A 20,793-nucleotide genomic window follows, 5' to 3' on the forward strand; every position below is an offset into this window, starting at 1 on the left:
GGTGCAACAAAAAAAAAGCGCAAAAAGAAAAATAATTATTTTTCTATCTTTGAATTCATTGATCTTTTATTGATGGCGTTATTATGGGATGTCAGCCAGTTTTAATTGATTAGTTTCGTGTTTTCATATTTAACCCTGATTTACTCTCCATATTTGGTAAAACGATATCACAGCTGATGACATCATCACCTTCACGGAGCTGATCGGCCCTCCACCCGATCGATCGCACCCCCCTCCCCCCCACCTTCCCATCTGATCATTAATATCAGAACGGATCATAAAACATGCAGAAGCGTCTGATGAATTGATCGGAGGCTGGAAGCGGCGACGTCCTTGAAACCGTCGGAGGACGTCCGACCGCCTCGCCGTTGTTTTGGTATCGATCATCGGCAGGAAGCTGACAAACCGACCAATCCCAGCAGACGCAGGAGACACGCCGCCAACAACCTTGGAGCGAAGCGTCGACGTTTATTTATTCATCACTTCTTCTCGGATGGCGTCGGGGGGAAATGAAGCCGCGTAGAGACGATGAAGATGATGATGATGATGGACAGGTTTCATTGTGTCAGTCAGGAGGAAGGCAACACCCTTGCGTCAGCGCCGGGTCTGTGATGTCATATGTGTGCTGCTTCCTGAAGGCTCCCTCTCCTGTCCCGATGACTGTTTGGTGATGTCACCTGTGATGATGTCACCAGTGATGATGTCACCGTGGATGATTAAATTAAAAACGTTCTTCCGTTCCTTTAAATGTAACCTTTTATTTTCTGAAGCACCTAAAGGGTTAACTCGTTTCTTCTTCTACTGTTGATCAATCGATTGATCAATTGGGTCGATCTTTGCCAGTTTGGTGCCGCGGGTCAAAGGTCACCAGTTCATGAGAATACGATTCTAAATCAGCTGATCCTGAAACCTCAGTAAACATTCGGCATGTCAACAAAGTAAACAACCAAACATGGTCGATCACATGACCTCCTTTGACTCTGATTGGATGGTCGCTCATGAACCAATCAGGTTTGAGAGTTCAAGTTTCTCTGAATCCATAAAACTTCCATCGATTGCTTCTCCCTGATCACCCGACGGGAGGTCACGTGACCCACGGGAGGTCACGTGATTGGCTGACGCTCGCCAGGGGATCAGCTCTGAGGAGGAAACAGCCGTCGCCACTCGTTATTAATCGCCTCCTCCTAATTGTGGCAAGCGTCTGTCGTTAAAGCACTGCGGAGCTCCGCCCCCCCAGCTCCTTCTCCTCCATGTGATTCGTCGTCCCAGCTCCTTCAAGCCTCCAATTTGTGATGAGTTATTGGGCCATTCCTCCGTTATTCCCCCCTGACGGGGCAGGAAGTGTTCGGGACATGATTTATAGATGCTAATTGTGCTGCTCAAAAAAAATCACAATGGAGGAGGAGGAGGAGGAGGAGGAGCAAGAGGACGAAGAGGAGGAGGTCTTTAACATCTGGAGAACTCATCATGACTGAAGCCAACTTTCTGCTCCTGAGAGAAACGTAAAAGATGTGAACTAAGCTGCACCCTGGAGAGGAAGGGCAAAACATGTGCCCCCCCCTCAGTTCTGCCCCGGACCCCTCAGTTCTGCCCCGGACCCCTCAGTTCTGCCCCGGACCCTCAGAAGGGGTTTCTCCTGACTCCACCTGCAGCTCCTCCATGCAGCTGGGGGAGTTCATGAAAATGAGTTAAAGTGTGTCCTGTGGAGGTAATGACCACCCCCCCGACATCCCCTTCTCACCCCCCCCCCCCATCAGTGAGTCCATCCATTACCGGACTTGTTTTTCCACTCAGCACTGCTGGACTCCAGGTCGTTCATTCAGGAAACACTTTTACACTAAAAAAACACTAAATGTATCAGAAAAACTATTGATCATCAATACTGATGATCAATAATGACGTCGTTTAAATTGAAACATCAGACAGTTAACGCCCACTGTGGGCGGGGCCAAGTCGTGACCAGGTGGACGGACGCATCACCAAAAAATACTGAAGACGCTGCAGCCTGACATTTACCCACAATGCCCAGCAGTTTGACCTCCTTAATGATGCTGACCGATGACACGCCCTCAGGAAGTGAAAGTCCAGGTTCACACAGTGAAACATTAGCAGTTAGCATCCCCACGCCCCCTAAAAAAAAAACCCCACTATCAATTGGCTCCTCCAGAAATTTCATCTTCTTTGTTTGATTTCCTGGTGCATCCCCCCACCCCCACAGTGGCCCCATCAGGTTACCCCCCTTCCTCTCCAATTGCCCCCCACCCCCCACATCTCTTAAACAGTGGAGCAGAACAGATGGAGGAACATGTAGCTGACCTAAAATACATCCGTCCTCTGGGACGCGGAGCGGCTGTGGATGGAGATGTCCGATGGGGCGGGGGCAGGGCAGGGGGGGTGTGTGTGTATGTGTGTGTGTGTGTGGGGGGGGGGGGACCTGACGCTGGAGCTTCAGTGACATTAACAGCAAACAGAGGTTCTCATCTTGTCTCACGCTATAAATACCGTCGCAGGTGATCCGAGCCGCTCGGCGTTCCGGTTTCTGTTCCTGTCGGCGATCCCAGAAGGAACGCCAGAGCGCTATCAGTACGCGTTATTACAGCGTTTTTACAGCGTTATTACAGCCTGAGCCGAGGATTCAGATGCCAACGAGAGCCGTGGAGCCGATCAGGGCCGGACAGAGACTCCCAGGTCACCACAAACTAACACGGAAAAATATTCACCGAAAAATGATCAAAATGTCATCTAGTGTGTGCTAATGTTAGCTGTATATGTTAGCATTACTAGCATGCTAGGTTGCTCATTTCTCGCGAAGATTGTGAGAATCAAAGTTAATACGTTTAAAGTGCTTTAGTCAGAATTACTGTAGCTAATGTTAGCGTTAGCAAACAGCTAATCTGGCTATGTTAACAAATAATAATCTGTCAATCACTTTGAAGTTTAAATTTCCCTTCAGGGATTAATACAGTTAACAATTTTTTTTATTTTTTTTTTTTAAATTAAATTAAATTTGAAGAATCCAGGGACAAGCCTGGATATGTTAATCCCAAACTAAGATAAGCGGCTAGGTGTAACAACAGAGCTAATCCTTCTGTCAAGATTTTTTTTCAGACACAAAACTGTTTTTTTTGTTTGTTTATTTATTGGATTATTTCCTGTTTTATTGACAATTCATATGTAGAATTAAATATTAGCTTTAAAGCTAACTGTGGATAATCCAAACACGTTTATGTGGTTCTTTAATAAAACTGCTGCCAGATTTCATGTCTTTGATGAAAACAGATTCTGAATGTGAATCAGCTGTTCTGTCGTTCCCAGGATTATTAGCCGATCACTGAGTTCATGGTCGGATGTGGAACGTTCTCCAAACGTCCGACCGCCACAGGAAACCCAGAGTGAACAAATTCGCTCCCAGTTCCAGATTTATTTTTCCAGTTGTGCCGCTTGGCTTCATGTTTTACAGCTGGAAGTCAGAGCTTCCTGCGCCGACATTTCTGGAAGCGGGCCTCACATGTTTAGCGTTAGCTGGCAGCGGCGCTAGCGCCGCCGGCCGAGCGCTGGGAACACTGGTGGCACTGGTCTGCAGCCAATGGCTGCCAATCTCTCTGGATTTCCCATTAAGGTCGCCCAGCGAGAGACCAGAGAGAACTGCTGACAGACTGAGCGCGCTCAGAGGCCGAGACACGCCCCCTCCCCCCATTCACAGCGAGGTTATTAGCGTTCGTTAGCAATCGGAGGACAAGAGGGACAACAGATTTAGGAGTATGGAGGACTTTTACCGCCAAGAAACAGGAATATTATCAGCAGCAGGTTGATGATGTCATTCAACAATGACATCAGAGGAGGAGCTACTTGGACTTCATTGTTAAAGACATCAAAGAAGGGAGGAGCAAGTTTTATTTCTTGTAACAATCAAAGAAGTCAAAGTAGCTCCTCCTCTGATGTCATTGCTGCATGACATCAGAGGAGGAGCTACTTTTACTTCTTAAAAATAAAAGTACTTTTACTTTTTTAAAGAGTACTTTTACTTAGAAAAAGTAAAAGTATAGGTAGTTTCAAAGTGACAATTTAATTTGTAGTTGTTTGTTTTTTTGCATTTTAAAATTTTTTTGTCTATCGCAGATTATCTGTTGCCATGACGATATACAGCCTCCTTACATGACAACCCTTCATTTCCTGTCTCCTCACTTCGCTGTGCAGACGCTTCTTTCTCCTCTCGCCGCTCCGCTCGTGGGTTTTGGCGTTGGCGACCCTCCGTGCTCGTTCCTGACTCCCGTCTGGATTCAGGGACTTTTTTGATTGGGCTGTAATAACAGGAAGCTGAGAGTTTGTGGGTGGCTGAGAGGGATTACCGTCGCCCAAATGGAGAGGATGCCAGCTCTGACCCCCCACCCCCCCAGCACACGCCCCCCTCCTCTCAGATGATTTACAACCTGAGCAGCAGAGTTGCTGGTGGACCCCAGCCAGCGACAAGCCCCCTTTTAACACCGGCTTTGTATTCTAATGACCCCCTAAACTGCACACCAATCCATTTTGTGTCCATTAGCCGCCGCTAAAGCTAATATTCTTTAATTCACTCCACAAAGGAGGGGATTGTCCGGGGCGTCTCTGCACTTAATGCCTGCAATTACATCAGGTTACGCATCCTGAAGTGACCCCCGGGGACCCGAGAGACCCCCCCCTCTAATCGACTCTAAAGCCGCCCAAACACCTGATAGCCGCTGCAGGAACGCCACCCGTCTCCATGTCCGTTTCTCTTTTCATTAAGAAATAAAACATGCTGGAATGCGGCCGGACGGTCCGGGAAAAACCTGCAGTCAATTAGAGGCGCACAAAGCTGGACTTGTCCCGAACGGAAAGGGAACGCCCCCCCCAGTTTGTTTTATGGCACTTATTTATTACCTTATAACTCAGAAATCAAATTAGTTCATATCGAGGGTCGAGCTGCAGGCGGGGGTGATTGATTTCACTTCAGGACGTCCAGCTGATACGAGAGGGGGCCAAAGAAAACCCCAGGTCGCTGGCGGGGGGGGGGGGGGGGCAGGAAGATGGTGGGGTGCAATGGATGGAGGAGCAGGAGGAAAAGGAGGAACAGCGTCACAAGTTTTCAAAGAAACATGCTAAGCTAACGTTAGCAACAGTTCAACTTTAAACTGGTTTAGTCCGTGTTCACATTGGGATAAAACATTAAACTGGTTTCATGAGTTTTTATTCTGGTTTAAACATTTAACTGGTTTTATCAGTGTTTGACCTGGTTCACACATTAAACTAGGTTAACAAGTGTTTATGCTGGTTTGAACATTAAACTGGTTTCATTAGTGTTTATACTGGTTCAAACACTGAACTGGTTTCATCTGTGTTTATACTGGTTTAGACATTAAACTTGTTTCATCAGTGTTTAAACTGATTTAAACATTAAACTGGTTTAGTCCCTATTCACATTGGGTTTAAACAACAAACCGGTTTAATCAGTTTTTATTCTGGTTTAAACATTAAACTGGATTAACAAGTGTTTATACTGGTTTAGACATTAAACTAGTTTAATCAGTGTTTACACTGGATTGACTACGTTTCCACGACAACGAGAAGACAAGGAGGAAAAATAGAGAAATTTAATGAGATTTTAGACGATTCACCAGCTCGCCTGCAGTCTGGTGATGATGTCACCACTCTGCTGATGATGTCACCACTCTGCTGATGATGTCACTGTAAAACACGTCCTTAATAAAATGTGACACCAACCAAAACGACCTCAAGCCTAAACTGAAAACCCGGCGTCCGCAGACCCGATTAAACCATGACCGTGTTTCTGCATTCAACCAATCCTGAAGCAGCGACACGCCAAGAGGGGCGGGGCTAAACTAACGTCCATTTAACATCAATTCTTATGGGACAAACCGAAGCAGACAGACGACTGGAGAGATAAACATGAACTGGATGGAGTCAGCCTCCGTCCAACACCTCCACCTACATCCTGCCCCCCCCCACCCTCGGGTCTCAACCCCCCCTCACTCCTACACAGATGTTAGAAACATTACGAAACACGGCCAACAATAAAAGCCGCCCGTGTGAGTTTTCCGAGCGAGCAAACAAAAGAATGTTTTAATGGCGCTGCTTTAAGAGGAGCGTTTGGCCGGCTGGAGAAATTCAATTACGGCGTGATGGAGTGTTGACATTTCTGAGGCCGTAGGACAGGAAATTCATTAAACGCAGCCGAGCGGCCTGGAGGGGGTGGGGGGGCGGGAAAAGGGAGGTTGGGGGGTGTGCTGTAAAAGAATCCGCCGGTCCGAGGTGATTATGGAACGGATCGCTGCTCGGGTCAGCGCCGCTCGCCGCTCAGCCAACCTGGGATAGTTAGAGGCTCCGCCAGCGCCGCCTTCCTTCGCCGTATTGATTGAAATGGATCCACCTGGGACCGCCCCCACCCTAAACCCCCCCCCCCACTACAGATGTGTTTCAGGAATAATGTGAAGCATTGATTCGGACACGCCTGGTATTGTAATAAGCTAATCTGGGAACGGAACGGTGAAACAAGACGGACATTTGTTAGCGATTTATGACGGCGGCTAATCGTTACGCTGAGGTCAAAGGTCAACATTCAGAACCAGATCGGAACCAGTCTCCTCTTGACTGACCATTAAACTTTAAAAAATAAAACGTTTTCCCCTCTTTTCTGTTTATTCTGACTCTTTAAAAAAAATTTCTGTTCAATTTGTGTTTTCATTAAATTGTGTTTGATTTTCTTTTTATTAATTCATTAAAATTTGTATTTTTGTTTTCGTTTTCCAGTAAAATATTTCCTCCCATAAAAAATAAAAAGTGAATAAAATCTGTAAAATAAAATAATAATCGATAAAATCCTCCGGAGCTGGAGGTCTTTATTTCTGGAGGAGTTCAAACAGTTGATAAATATTCATCCTGAACACTGAAATTATTTTAAATGCCTAATCCTTGATGAATTAAAAAGTATTCTCTTGCAAAAGTTTGATTATTTGTTCAATTCCATATTTAAGGTTTTGCTTACGGCGAATTTCAAAACATTAAAACAATCAAATGAAAATTTCTCAGTGAAGGAAGAAATGAAAAAGAAAATCTTTATTTCTATTAATACTTTTGATTTATCGACAACAATAAAAATATGTATACAGGTTTATTAAAATTGTATTAATAGTATATTAAACCAGTTACAAAAAATTTAATTCTAAGGACTCATTTTTATTAATTCTAGGTGATCAATTCAACAGAAATCAATTCTATTAGATCTGAAAATTAGAATTAAATTAAATTTAAATAGAAATAAAATGTTTCTATTTGGTGGGCGTGTCTCTACTTGTCCCCTATTGGTCGATGTGACTGACGATGAGGAGCATCTGCAGTATTGATCACAAACGTATCGATGACTAATTTGATTTTGTTCGTAAATTCAGGGCCGAATAAAGTTTTGTCTCTGTTGGGCGGTCTGGGCGTTAACCTTCAAGAATGACCTTCAGAAACGACCTTCAAGAAATGTCCACAAAACTTTATCGAACACGCGATCGGGACGGAATTCTGATTAAAAAAACAGTTTGTTTGGACGCTTTTCCAAACTTTTGCGAAGCGGGAGTCGTTGCGGCGGTCTGAGGCTCCGCCTCCTGGCGTCTCCTGGTGATTAAGCGTTTTGAATAAATGATGCTGCTCGCTTTTTTCCGTACCGTCGCTTCCAGCTCAGCCCGAACGGCGTTTTTTTTCTACCTGCGAACAGGAGCGTCCCGGGGAAAAAACGCTCATGAATATTCTCCACAACACTTTTTCCCTGATTTTCTAATTGATGGAAAGTTCAGACGATTATTTATTTATTCCCGGGGAGGCCGCCGCAGTCGGACGGCGTTGGAGAGGCGGAGCCTGGCGGCCGGCGAACCCTCAGACCTTGTAAAGATCGCTGCTAACAGATTTTCTACCGAGGATTTGTGAACTCCATCTAATCACAATGGAGCCTATTAGCGCCTGACATTTTTATCCGGCAGCCAAAGACTTCACATCTTGGCGTTGGCGGCAGCGGTGGTGGTGGTGGGGGGCGGGGGCTAACGGTAGCGGACGGTTCGCTCAAGCAGCCGGGGGGGGCGGCCCGCTGCTCCTCCTGGGTCCACCTGCAATCCGATACCTGTGCCCCGGCGCGCTGGACGCATCGATTTCATGTCAGATGCTAGAAGTTTTCAGCCCTGCTAGAGGGGGAGGGGGCGGGGGTGGGGATAGGGGGAGGGGGGGCGGAGCCAGGACGAGGGGTGAGAGAAATCTTAATTAAGAGAGGAGGATTTAGTCGACCTGGGGAGGAGGAGGAAGAGGAGGAGTGTTCGGCTCGAGCTGGAGATTAGACGGGTGACAGGCCGTCGTCGCCACGTCGATTTCTTTGTGTCTTTACGAGGGGAGGGGGCGGGGCCTCGTGGCGGCACTGCACTGTTGAACTCATTATGCCGTATTACCCGCTAAGAAAACACTTCGCCACTCTAATTGCCCCAATTTGGGCGTGCAGGTGGTCGCCGCCGCTGGCAGTCGCTCACCGCTCGGCGCTCGCCTCGCCGCTAATCGCAAACACATGACGGCCTGAGAGCGGGAGGTGGGGGGGGACAGAGGGGCATGTCCCTGAAGGCCACCGCCTTCTCGGTGCGAAGTGGATCAGGATCTGATCAGGAACGCAAACGTCAGACCATTCAGAACGCAGCATCTGGCATCGGTGGGAGGAAGTCATCCCACGTCTGCTTCCTGTTAGCTTCCTGTTAGCATCATGTCAGCTTCCTGTTAGCATCATGTCAGCTTCATGTCAATGTCATATTAGCTTCACGTTAGTTTGAAGTCAACTTCCAGATTTAGCTCCACCCTGCTGATCATTCACACATCCGTCATCCAATCAGAGCCTCTGTCGGGACCAGAACCAGCAGTGCCATCAGGTGTCCAGGAGTCTGATTGCTTCAGGTGTACGAACCAATCAGAGACACCTGAACTCCCGTCCACCTGTTGGGGGGACGGAGGCGGGGCCTCCTGCACCACCCCTTCCTCCCCCCCGCCCCCTCGGTCAGGTGACACGGCGGCAGATTTATGGGAGGAAACGTCTCGGCTGCGTTTCTCTGCTTTATGACATTTTCCAGCGAGCGGGTCACGTTCCACTTCGTGTGCTGGGAACGGGACGCAGGAAGTGGAGCTGACGGCGACATCTGGATGTGATTCAGAGGAGGAGGAGGAGGAGGAGGAAGAGGAGGAGGAGGAGCAATAAATTAACGTGGAGCAGGAGGTCGCGACCTCCAGGCGTTAGCCTGCACCGCTGGAAGTAATCCACTACTTCATCAGGATTACTCCACACGTTAAAACCGAGACGCTCCTCATCCTCATCCGTCCTCTCAGTGGAACATGTGACCCACGGCGACCAATGGGAGCGGGAGGCGAGTTAGCCACACCCCCAGAGGGTGGATGATGAGGAAATTAAAGATTTTATTGGGCATTAATCTTAAAAATGAGCTCAGAGGAAGCCGTTTTGAGGAAGATGAGGGTCTGGACGGGTGGGAAAACAATTTAACGGATGAAAAACATCCAGGAGAACCTCGGGAAACTCCATCCGAAGTTTAAAAGAGGAGGAAATCTTCATCACTCATTAAATATTCAGGCGTGTTTTCTAAGTGTTTGTCGTGTTTGCGGCGCAAAGCTCCGACGGTAATGAGGAAGAACCTTCGCTGCCCTCCGTCGTCTTCGTCGCTCGCCCGCAGACGAAATGAAAAGAGGAAGCACGGCGAGGTTTAGCAGGTTCTCCGCCGCCGTTTCATCACAGCTTTAATATCCCGCCGTCACCGGGGAGACGAGGCAGACGAGCGTCGTCGTCGTCTGAGGCGATGAAGAAATGAAGAACACAATAACATCAAAGAAAACAAAACGCTTTAAAGGAAAACGGGAGGCGTTACAGGAAAACAGGAGCCCTCATTTGCATATCACATGTTGTTGGAACCCTGAGGTGTTGGGTCCCCGGAGGAACACCCCCCACAGACACCACCCTCCCTCCACCTCCTCTTCCTCGGCCCAGAATGTCTAAAAACGCGGCGTCTGATTGGAGCCGTCGATCTGATGTTCCCCGAGTCCGACGGTCCCTGAAGGCACCGCAGACCCAGAATCTGGCGTCGTGTTTTTTAACAGGAAGCTGTTTTTTAACAGCGAGAACCCAGAACCCCTGAGGAGGTGTTCTAGAAGGTTCTAAAAGGTTCTGAGATGACACAGGATGAAAGGGTTCCACTGAGGGTCTCAGTGGTCCTTCAACCCATTCCTTCATTTAGATCTTATTTCCTATCTAGAACCCGTTCCTCCGTCCAGAACCCATTCTTCACTCTAGAACTCCAGTCTTTGTTTAAACAGGTTCCCTCGTCCAGAGGAAGTGTTTGCGTTCTTTTTCTTGCTGGCGTTCGCGGTGGGAGTTGAACCCGTCTCAGGTTCTCTCGTCCGCCGGACCTCCATTAAATCTGGATCACACCTCAGGGACTCGTGTGAACGCGTCCAGAAAAGAACCGGCGCCTCGTTCTGGATTTTCACGCTTTAGCAGAAACTCAAACTGCTGTCAGACGGAAAACTCTCAACAACGAGGTCAGGGGTTCCCTGAGGAACGCCAGACCCCACCAGGAGAACCGGCAGCGGTGCGGGAGGTCACGGGTCGATGCAGCCCCCACCAGAGAGAGAGCTCGGATTACGATGAGCCTCCAAATCGTCAGGAATCATTCCAGAAAACATTCTGTAGGAAATCCACGAGCCGGAGCGCCGAGAGAACCGAACCGAGAACACGCAGGACGCCGGGAACGGTAAACTAAGCTAAGCTTAACTAAGCTAAGATAAGCTAAGCTTAGCTCAGCTAAACTAAGCTTGCAGCGGTGAAATCAGGAAATAGTCAGAGCCTTCCAGGTTATCAGTGACAGAACTAAAGCCAGCAGAGAATAGTCCAGTCCAGTCCTGTGTGTGTGTGTGTGTGTGTGTGTGTGTGTGTGTGTGTCGGGTTATGACCTCACATTAACCTCCCAGAAGGTCCAGAGCAGGATGAAGACGAAGACGAGGCTCCTCCTCCTCCTCACTGGAGAGAAAAAAAAACAGTGAAAATGTGATTAAAGGTCACACACACACACACACACACACACACACACACACACGCCAGTCTGAGTGGGAAAGTTACAGGTGAGGCAGTGGTGTTAGCTTAATGCTAAGCTAATTATGACGCTAAATGCAGCACACTGATATTCTTCGTCATCATCATCATCATCATCAGTGTGTATTACGGGATCAGCCAATCAGAAGCCGTTTGATTTCGTCCAATCGTTCAAGTTTAAAAAATTTTCTTCTGGGATTTTTGAATGAAGACCAGTTTATAAAATCCTCTTATTGATCGCTGGAGGATGATTGATCAGCTGATCTCCAGGCAGCTGCAGCTCATTAACATGCGGCAGCCGGACGCTGTGATTGGACGTCTGTCAATAGAGGAATTAACGTGATGGGCACCCCCCCTTCAGACGGAGGTTCAACAATCCTGCTGAGGTGTGAGATCGACAGTGGGATCAACCCCCCCACAGCCCCCCCAGAGAAACGAAGAGTTTAATTCTACTATTTGCTGCTGTCTTAAAATAAAATGACGAGTTCCGACGTGAAAACAATCAATAAGTTGATTGATAACATTTCTGATGACTGACTTTTCTCCTCTAGATTACTAGCGGTGTGAAGTCGAGGGGGTTAAATTCTCCCGACCTCCCCTGAAGGCATCGCTGATCCTCTGATCTCATTTGACTGTTTGGATAAGAAGTGGAATAAAATCAGATTTGGAGGATTTCGTGTTTTGGTTCTGCGACGGCCAAAAGATTCATCACCCCCCCCCCCCAACTGAGGGTGGGGGGGGGGTGCAGCAGCGTTCTGTAATGATATGAATAAAAACATGAAGGCTGACATGGGGTCACGACCCCCCCAACATCTGGAGGAGGTTCTAATTGAAAAGGAACACAGATCAGTTCCAGCGGACGAACCTCAGATGAAACAGAGCGGCGACCGCCGTTATTAACACTTATTAACGCTTATTAATGCTTATTAACGCTCCGTCACGTTTGAATGCAGCTCGTGTTTGAGCAGAACAAACAAACGTTTAATATCTGTAAATTAAACGCTCAACGCCCCCCCCCCCAACGATCAGAACGCTTTTATTGACGCTGAGGGTGCGTTTGATTCCGTAGCTCCGCAGGCGGTTGGGTAAAACGAACAGAAGAAGAAACCGTTAACCGTCCTTCAGGACCGTTTAAGCTCCGCCCCCCAACTTATTCAAGGCAATTTATGTCAGGTTTTAGCTCCGCCTTCTAACTTATTCAAGGCTGCTTACACCAGCAGGTTTAGCTCCGCCTCCTGCTGATATCTGGTATTAGCTCCGCCTCTTAACTTATTCAAGGCTGTTTATATCAGGTTTTAGCTCCGCCCCCAATTTATTCAAAGCTGCTTATATCAGGTTTTAGCTCAGCCTCCTGCTATCAGGTGTTAGCTCCGCCTCCCAATTTATTCAAGGTTGCTGACATCAACAGGATTTAGCTCCGCCTCCTAATTTATTCAAAGCTGCTTATGTCACAAGGTTTAAGCTCCGCCTCCTAGCTTTCGTTGAACTGACGAAAAACCAGGAAGTAAATCCTGATGAAAATATTTGTTATAATGAAAGAAAAGAGGTCAAGCCCTGTTTCCCTTTAAATATTCACCCTGATGATTGGCACACACACACACACACACACACACACACACACACACACACACACACACACACACACACACAGTTTAAAATTCATCTGCCGAACATTTACATTCAGGTCATTAGTTTCCCAAAATGTGCATTTCAATAAGTGGGCCAACATTTATTAAGACTTTTTTTTTTTTTGACGGCTGAACGACTGAATAATTCATTTTTTGTTGGAGGCGCATTATTTATTTATTAATCAGCCTTAAATCTGGACTGGGATCAGATCATCGGCTGCTTTCCAGCACCTTTCCTTCAGTCGCTGGTGATTCCAGGTCTGAGCTGCTCGTTATCATCTCCATTGATTTTAGTAAATGGTGATTCCACAAAATATCAGCCACCCATTACTCCCCATGAATTATAGATGGAGGGGCTGCTGGGAAACAAAAGGCAGGACGCCCCCCCCCCCCAGTCTTCCTGGTTCCGCCTCCAGTTTTCAGAAGTTCTCCTGGCTGAGGAAGATCGGCTCCGATGGAACGCTGGAAGTGAAAGGAAGTGAAAGTCTTGCATCATGTTTCCAACAAACTCCGGGAAAAAAAGGCCTTTAGCAAAAATCTGTGCATAATTTATCACAACGTTCACTTTTTCTTTTCTAGTGTGTAAACAGTCCTCCAGTCAGTGTGTCCTGCTAACGAGGCAGCGGCGCAACGCCGCTAACAAACATGGCTAACACCTCCGTCACAACCGTAATGATCGTCAGCACCGCTAATGCTAGTGCAACACTGCAAACAGACACCGCTAAAACCTCCGTCACGACCGTGATGGTCGTCAACACTGCTAATGCTAACACAAAACTGCTAACAAACACGGCTAATACCTCTGTCACAAGCTTAATACTCATCAACATCGCTAATACGAACAAAAAACCTCTAATGCTAACATAACACTATTAATACAAACAACACTACGAATGCTAACACAACGCCGCTAACAAACACGGCTAACACATCTGTCGGCGTGTTTTGTCAGACGCTACATGGCTAACGGCATCTGAGCGTGAACGTGTGATTGGTTCAGGGATGATGATGTCATCCTTTCGGTTCCGCCTTGTTTTCAGGAACTTTGAAAATGTTTTTTCGGTCGTTACGACCTTTTCCGTCACCGTCGCCATGGCGACACCGCCACGAGACGTCTCATCCGTCCTCTTTAACTCCACCTGACCTCCTGGCCCAGCCTCCTCCAGGGAGGGGCACCCCCCCACCCCCTCTTCCAGAAGGTCATTGCGGTTGATGAGGGATTCCAGGAGCCTTGAGCGTTTTTCCCTGTGGTCCTTGAATCATTTGGAATCAGGCCTTGGGATTCTGATGGAGCCTTCTGGGAACTTGAGAAGTTTCCAGGACTCTTCCAGGAGCGTTTCAAGGTTGCTCCACAGCTGCCGGAGTGGGCGGGGTCCTCGGAAACTCTGATCACTCACATGCGTGTGCGATCGCACATACGTGTGCAGATGTTCTCCTCGGAGGGATCGGTCTATGTTCTGGGTTCACGAGGTGTTTTAGTGGCGGCGTAGGAACCGCCAAGTATGATGTCCCCGCCGCCGGTGACGTCCAATCAGGACAGACGTCACCGGCAGACCAGCTGTGAAAACAGAAGGGCGGAGACAAAACCTGGACCAATCAGGAACGACGTCCCACTGGGACGCCACGCCCAAATTAAGACGGACACTGCTGGACGCCGGCCTGTGATTGGACGGTAGCTGTGTGTACTTTTACTGCAGTGGATCTGAGTCTTGGTCCCACCGCTGATGGTTGTTATGGGGGGGTCGGATTGGGGTGGGGGAGCCGTGTTGGGGTAGGGGGGTCGGGTTGGGGGGTGTGAACGCCGTCGCTCTTCCTCGCAGCTCCTTGTTATTGCAAAAATAAAAGTGCAACCAATTAGAGCGGCACAAACTTCTCCCGGTAAGCCGGGCTGAATCCCGGGATCAGCGCCGGCTCCCAGACATGAAGAAGGCCTCGCCCCGGATCTCGCCGTTAAGCCCCCCCTCCACACACACACACCCCCTCCTCCTCCGGCGTCCTTCGGAGGCGTCCGCCGGGAGCAGCGAGCGGCCAAGAATCAGCTCGTACGAGACGTGAAGAGTAAGTGAGCAGGATGGATGCGTCGACGTGCCCCCCATCCCAAACCCCCCCCACCATCTGGAAACCATCAGTTCTTCTTCCCTGGCTGCGAGCAGCGGCATGACGTCTGTATGTTCCACACGTCAAGGAACTGAAGAACCGAGAACGCCATTCTGGCTCCGCCCACATTGCTGCGTGTTTGTTTGTTTGTTTGTTTGTTTGTCAGCGGGGTCTGCTGGACCGGGTGGAGACATGTCAGGGCAGGAAGTGTTTAAAGACATGAAACTGTCCAACAGGTGTGTGTGGGCGTGGCTTCCTGCCCCCCCCCCCCCCCCCAACAGAGCCTACCAGAGGTCATCGGTTCAGTCGGATTCTGAAGAGGCAGAGGAGGAGGAAGAGGAGGAGGAAGAGGAAGAGGAAGATGAGGAGGAACAAGAGGAGGAGGAACAAGAGGAAGAGGAGGAAGAGGAAGAGGAGGAGGAGGAGGAGGAACAAGAGGAGAAGGAGGAGGAACAAGAGGAAGAGGAGGAGGAGGAAAAAGAGGAAGAGGAGGAGGAGGAGGAGCAAGAGGAAGAGGAGGCGGAGGAGGAACAAGAGGAAGAGGAGGATGTTGTTACGGATCTTCAGAGGCCAATAAAAACGGCGTCTCTCCGGAGGTTTAACAGGATAATTGATGATTGATGATGCCGGCGTGTTTGGAGGTCGAGAATCATTGTGTGTAGAGGGGGGGCCTGGGAGGGGGGGGTCAATAATCAATCAATACTATTAACTGCTTGTTTAGACTCCTTGAGTCAGTTTCTAATCGATGCTTCACAGTAAATCAGCTTGAGCTGCTGTCGCTCAGGCGTCGCCATGGAAACAGACCACAGCAGCAGGAAGTCGTATCGCAACAAACAAATAACTAGGCACTAACAAGAAAGAACCAGCACCAGAACCAGGAAGAACCAGAAGAACCAGCATCAGAACCAGGAAGAACCAGAAGAACCAGCATCAGAACCAGGAAAGAACCAGAAGAACCAGCATCAGAATCAGGAAGAACCAGCATCAGAACCAGGAAGAACCAGAATCAGAGACAAATAAAATCACTTTCTGGCTCCACCCCTAAAAAGGTCCGGATTGATCAATTACATTGATTACTTATTGATCATCTCCAGCAGGTTTATCGAACGTGACGGAACCTCATCAAGAACCTGGATCCAGAACCAGGAAGTGACTGAAGGACCGGACAGGACTGGTTCTCTTTGGGTTCTAGAAACATTCAAATACTCTGATTGGCCCAGACCGGACCAGACCTCTGATTGGACGATGGGTAACGAGATAAAAGTAGAAAAACACGGCTCTAATCCAGAACCAACAGAACAGGATGAGTTCAGGGACACCCTGGATAAACTAACGCTGGAGGCTGTTTCGCATAAATTATTCAAACACACTTTTAAATAAAGTTAGTTGAAATACTAAAAGGAACAGTAACCCTAACAGAGTAAACACCAATCAATCAATCAATCAATCAATCAATCAATCAATCAATCAAAATGATCTGGTATGAAGTATTCCAACGTTTTTAGGGTTTTTATTCAGTATTGTCTTTTTCAACCCTCCCCCTTTGACCCTGCCTCCCTAATCGACGCCCACTCAGCCCTAAAATGACCCCGCCCTCGTCCCGTTATTGGTTGGTGATGATGTCACAATCCCCTCAGCCGTGACCTTGGAGGTCACCTTGAGCGCGATAACCGCTGGAGCGACCTCCTTTCCGTCGGAGCGAAGGAATTTTTTCCGGGTGGTAATTCCATTTGGCTCGTCTGATTCCAGGGGCCTGGCCCGTTTCCACGGCGATGAAACCCACCAAAGATGGCCCCCGCCGCCTCAAAGCGGCCTCCGTCGCTCTGATTGAATTCCAGCATTTTCTTTCCCCTCCAGAGAAGCCAAAGTTTGATCTTTACTAATTGATATATCCCGACTCGGCGCGCGGATCGGAGGAACTCATACCTTGGGCCAATTTAGCCGTTCCACTGGCTGAGTTTTAATTGAGTCCACATTAAAATTTACTTATAAAATAATAATGGGCTCCTATGCAAATGAGCCCATCCCGATATTGCTGCGGCGGCATTAGCATATCCACAAGCAGTCTGGGAGTTCAGAAATCAATATAGATGATTAATAATATATGGGCTACAGGAATAATTAAATTCATTTGATGCCAGGACTCAGTCAGCCTTGGCAAAGCAAAGGTGCAATTTTACCACAATCTAATTTAATCCAACGTGCCTGGATTGCAGTTTCAATTACGAGCATTGAAATAATAATAATGTGTGTTAAGGAAAAAAAAAATTACACTTTCAAATTCGCGTTATTTCGTTTCGTTGAACGAGTTTCGTGGTGATTCCGCGTTTCTGTGGCGTTAACGCTGCGGAAAAAAACGGCTACATTAAACCGCTCTTTAATTTATAGACGCTGATTAGAAAACATGTTTAGAGGTTCAGTCGTCCGACCGAGGAAAAGGACGTCCGACCCGGGTGGAAAACAACATTTGACCCAAGAAGAAAACGAGGAAAATGACATCCGACCGGGAGGAAAACAAGGAAAACGACATTTGACCTGGGAAGAAAATGAGGAAAAGGCTGTCCAAACTGAGAGGAAAATGAGGAAAAGGACGTCCGACCCAGGAGGAAATCGACATTTGACCCGAGAGGAAAACGAGGAAAACGACGTCTGACATGGAAGGAAAACGAGGAAAAGGATGTCTGACCCGGGACAACACGAGGTTCAGATAAATAAGTAAACAACTCTTAACTGCCTGTCAGCAGTGGAAAAAAGAAGAAAATTCAGGAATGTTTCCCGTCTCTCCTTCATCTGCAGTTCCTGATCAGCTGATTGATGATGATGATGATTTTATCACTTCAACCTCTTGTCTATCTACAACGATCCTGATTGGCTGCAGGTCCGGGGGCCGCGATGTGCGTCACCTGACCGGTTAGCATGCAGCTCAGGGCGTGTCATCGCGGTGACGGGATTCGGATTGTGACCATTAGGTTCTTGACATCCTGTTGCGCCGCGGCGGCGATGTCAACAATGCCCACAATCCTCTGCTGCTCCTAATGAAAGCACTCCAACGCGTAATGACTGAGTAATCACATTATTCGCCGCCTCAACTTCATTCTGACGGCGCGGCCGCCCGCATCTGCGCCCGTCAGTAATTGCGAGGCCGTGGCGGCGAGCGTGAGCAGCATTTGCATCCGGCGCTGGGGAGCTGCGGCGGGAATGATTATGCTGAATTGTTTTTGCAACAGGAATGTCCAATCCAATAAAGTTAATGATCTGGAGGGCGAGGAGGGGGAGGGGCGCCGCGAAATCCATTAAAATGCAGATGTTCGCCATCTGACGAAGACCACGGCGGCGGCGCATCCATGTAATTAAGCCTTTAGTTTTTATGTGCAGGACTCCGTCAGCTGGCGGTCCGGATGCCGCCCCCCCACCTCCATCAGGATGGGCTTTTAGGATTCATCATCATCTGACACCAGGACCTCACAATGAAGAGTAATCTGATTACACAGTTGTGATCCAAACATCCTGAAGCTGATCAATAACTTCTGATCAATCAGCAAAGAAAACCTTCGGAGGTCAGAACCTTCATGGACCAGAGATCCAGGCTCCAAGAACCGGATCCAGCAGGAACCTTAAACTGTGTTTGCTTTGACCTTTGACCTCTGAAAATGGACTCAGGTCAAGATCATGTGACTAAAATAAAAAACTAAAGAGGAAATGAAACGAACCAGAAATGAAACGACCAGCAGAGAGAAACGACCCCCAGTTCTGAGACAAAGAGTGAATACTAAGGGATGAATATTCCCAGTAAAACCAGCATAAACCAGTACAAACTTAAACAAACTGGTACAAACCATATAAATCCAGTACAAACTGGTACAAACTGGTAGGAACCAAAAGGAACAAAGACGTAAAAACTGGTAGTAACCAGTACAAACCAGTATAAACTGGCACAAACCAGTACTAACTGGTGCAAACTACAACAAAACGGCAAACACCAGTACAAACCAGTACAAATCAGTGTAAACCAGTACAAATGGAGACAACACAGTATGAACCTGTACAAACCAGTAGAAAATATTGCAAACCGGTAAAAACCAGTATGAACTGGTACAAACAGGTACAAACTAGTACAAACCAGTACAAACTCAAACCAACCGGTACAAAGCAGTACAAAACGGCAAACATTAGTCCAAACCGGTACAAACCGGTGTAAACACTACATATTGGGAGAACCAAGTATGAACCATTACAAACCAGTAGAAACCAGTCTGAACTGGTAAGAACCAGTCTGAACCGGTGTGAACAGCGTTTATCGGGGCGCTCCGGGTCACCTGGTGAATCCACCGGTGTGTCCCCTGGCAGCAGCTATATCTGGTCTCAACTCGCCGTAACGACCCGTGTCGTTCCTAAGCGGCGCCCACGCGGCTCCTTTAACACATGTCATTAGCGTGTAGCGTGTTAAACGCACTTCCTGTGTTCACGGTGTCCCACAGGATCCAGAATGATGCAGCTGGAGGCAGAACGCTCCCGTTTAGATTAGAGAAGAATTAATCCAACAACCTGAGGAGGAGGAGGAGGATGAGGAGGAGGAAGAGGTGGAGGAGGAAGAGGAAGAGGAAGAGGAGGAGGAGGAGGAAGAGGAGGAGGAGGAGACTGGAGTCCTTCCTCTTCTCCCTTATCTCTCTTTGAAGGCTGATTTATCCCGCAGCCTCTGAACGCCTCCTGCAGCTGATTGGTTCCTGAAATCGGACGCTGATGAAGACGATGGAGGAGGAGGAGGAGGAGGAAGAAGAGGAGGAAGGCGTCGACAACTTCTACGATGATGATGATGAAGATGAGGCGTCTTCCAGCCTCACCTGTTAAACTGGAGCCCTGAGCAGCAGGTGTTGAACTAGTGTGTGATGTCACCAGAAGTCATGTGACCACGTGACACCGTTGCCTCGGTTACCCCCCAACACCATCACCTCACCAAGGGGAGGGCCCGGCCTCCGGGTCCAGTTGGACTGTCATCAGATCACCGCTGTCGCTGTGACGATGAGATGCGATGCTGGAGGCGGAGCTGAGGAGGCGGGAGTAAACAGGAAGCTGCCCCCTCCCTGCCAGGCTGCTGGCTGGCTGCTCCGGGTCCCCGGGGGCCCCGCTTTGGACGAGGGCCCGAATCAATGTGACCTACATTCTGTCAGTCAAAGAGGACGGACACAGTCCCCGAAGGAGGTGGGAACCGGGCCCCAAGTCCACCGGACATCTGTGATGAGCTCCAAATGGAGATCCAGGATCCGATCCAGGATCCGATCCAGGATCTGATCCAGGACCCCTGCCCGGCCTGAGATCCAAAAGAAGCCGGGACACAGGTCCAAAAACTACAGCAGATCTGAGAGCAGAATGTCTGAGGGTCCCATGAGGCAACGAACACAACAACAACAACAACACAAAAACAACAACAAAACATAACAACAACACATAACAACAACACAAAAACAACAACACAAAAACAACAACACATAACAATAACACAAAAACAACAACACAAAAACAACAACAGGCCTCCTTCAGGTTCTGAATTTGCTTCCAGTTCAGGTTTAATTGAACAAACTTGCCTTCATTTGCATCAGTTTCACATAAAGAACGTCATCAGCGTAACGACTGATTCCAGCTTTGGGTCCGTTGTATTGTTTCAGCGAAAGCAGAACGTTTGATTCTAACATTCTTCTAATCTGATGGTGATGATGATGATGATGATGATGATGATGATGATGATGGTCCCGCCCCCTGCCTGTGAAGGTGAGGAGGAACATCTGAAGAACACCTGATGAAGGTGTAGCAGCTCATCCTCCTCTTTGTGTTGTGTTGTGTTGTGTTGTGTTGTGTTGGGGGGTGTAAGGCTCATCCTCCCCTACCTCCCCCTGGAACTGCAGTGGGGGGGGGGGGTGTGGAGGCTGG

The 20,793-nt window shown here is 48.3% G+C and overlaps 1 protein-coding gene across 1 annotated transcript in view; it reads right to left on the reverse strand.

Annotated features, from left to right (window-relative positions):
• LOC137602348 (GRIP1-associated protein 1-like) overlaps positions 1-20,793 on the reverse strand; it is a 79,566-nt gene that overhangs the window by 49,910 nt on the left and 8,863 nt on the right. Inside the window, exon 2 of the mRNA XM_068324967.1 lies at positions 11,010-11,071. The gene's annotated coding sequence lies outside the window, so the exon portion shown is untranslated. The remainder of the gene's footprint in view (positions 1-11,009; positions 11,072-20,793) is intronic.

The sequence above is a fragment of the Antennarius striatus genome, chromosome 10 (assembly GCF_040054535.1).
Source record: "Antennarius striatus isolate MH-2024 chromosome 10, ASM4005453v1, whole genome shotgun sequence".
NCBI classification, from domain to species: domain Eukaryota; kingdom Metazoa; phylum Chordata; class Actinopteri; order Lophiiformes; family Antennariidae; genus Antennarius; species Antennarius striatus.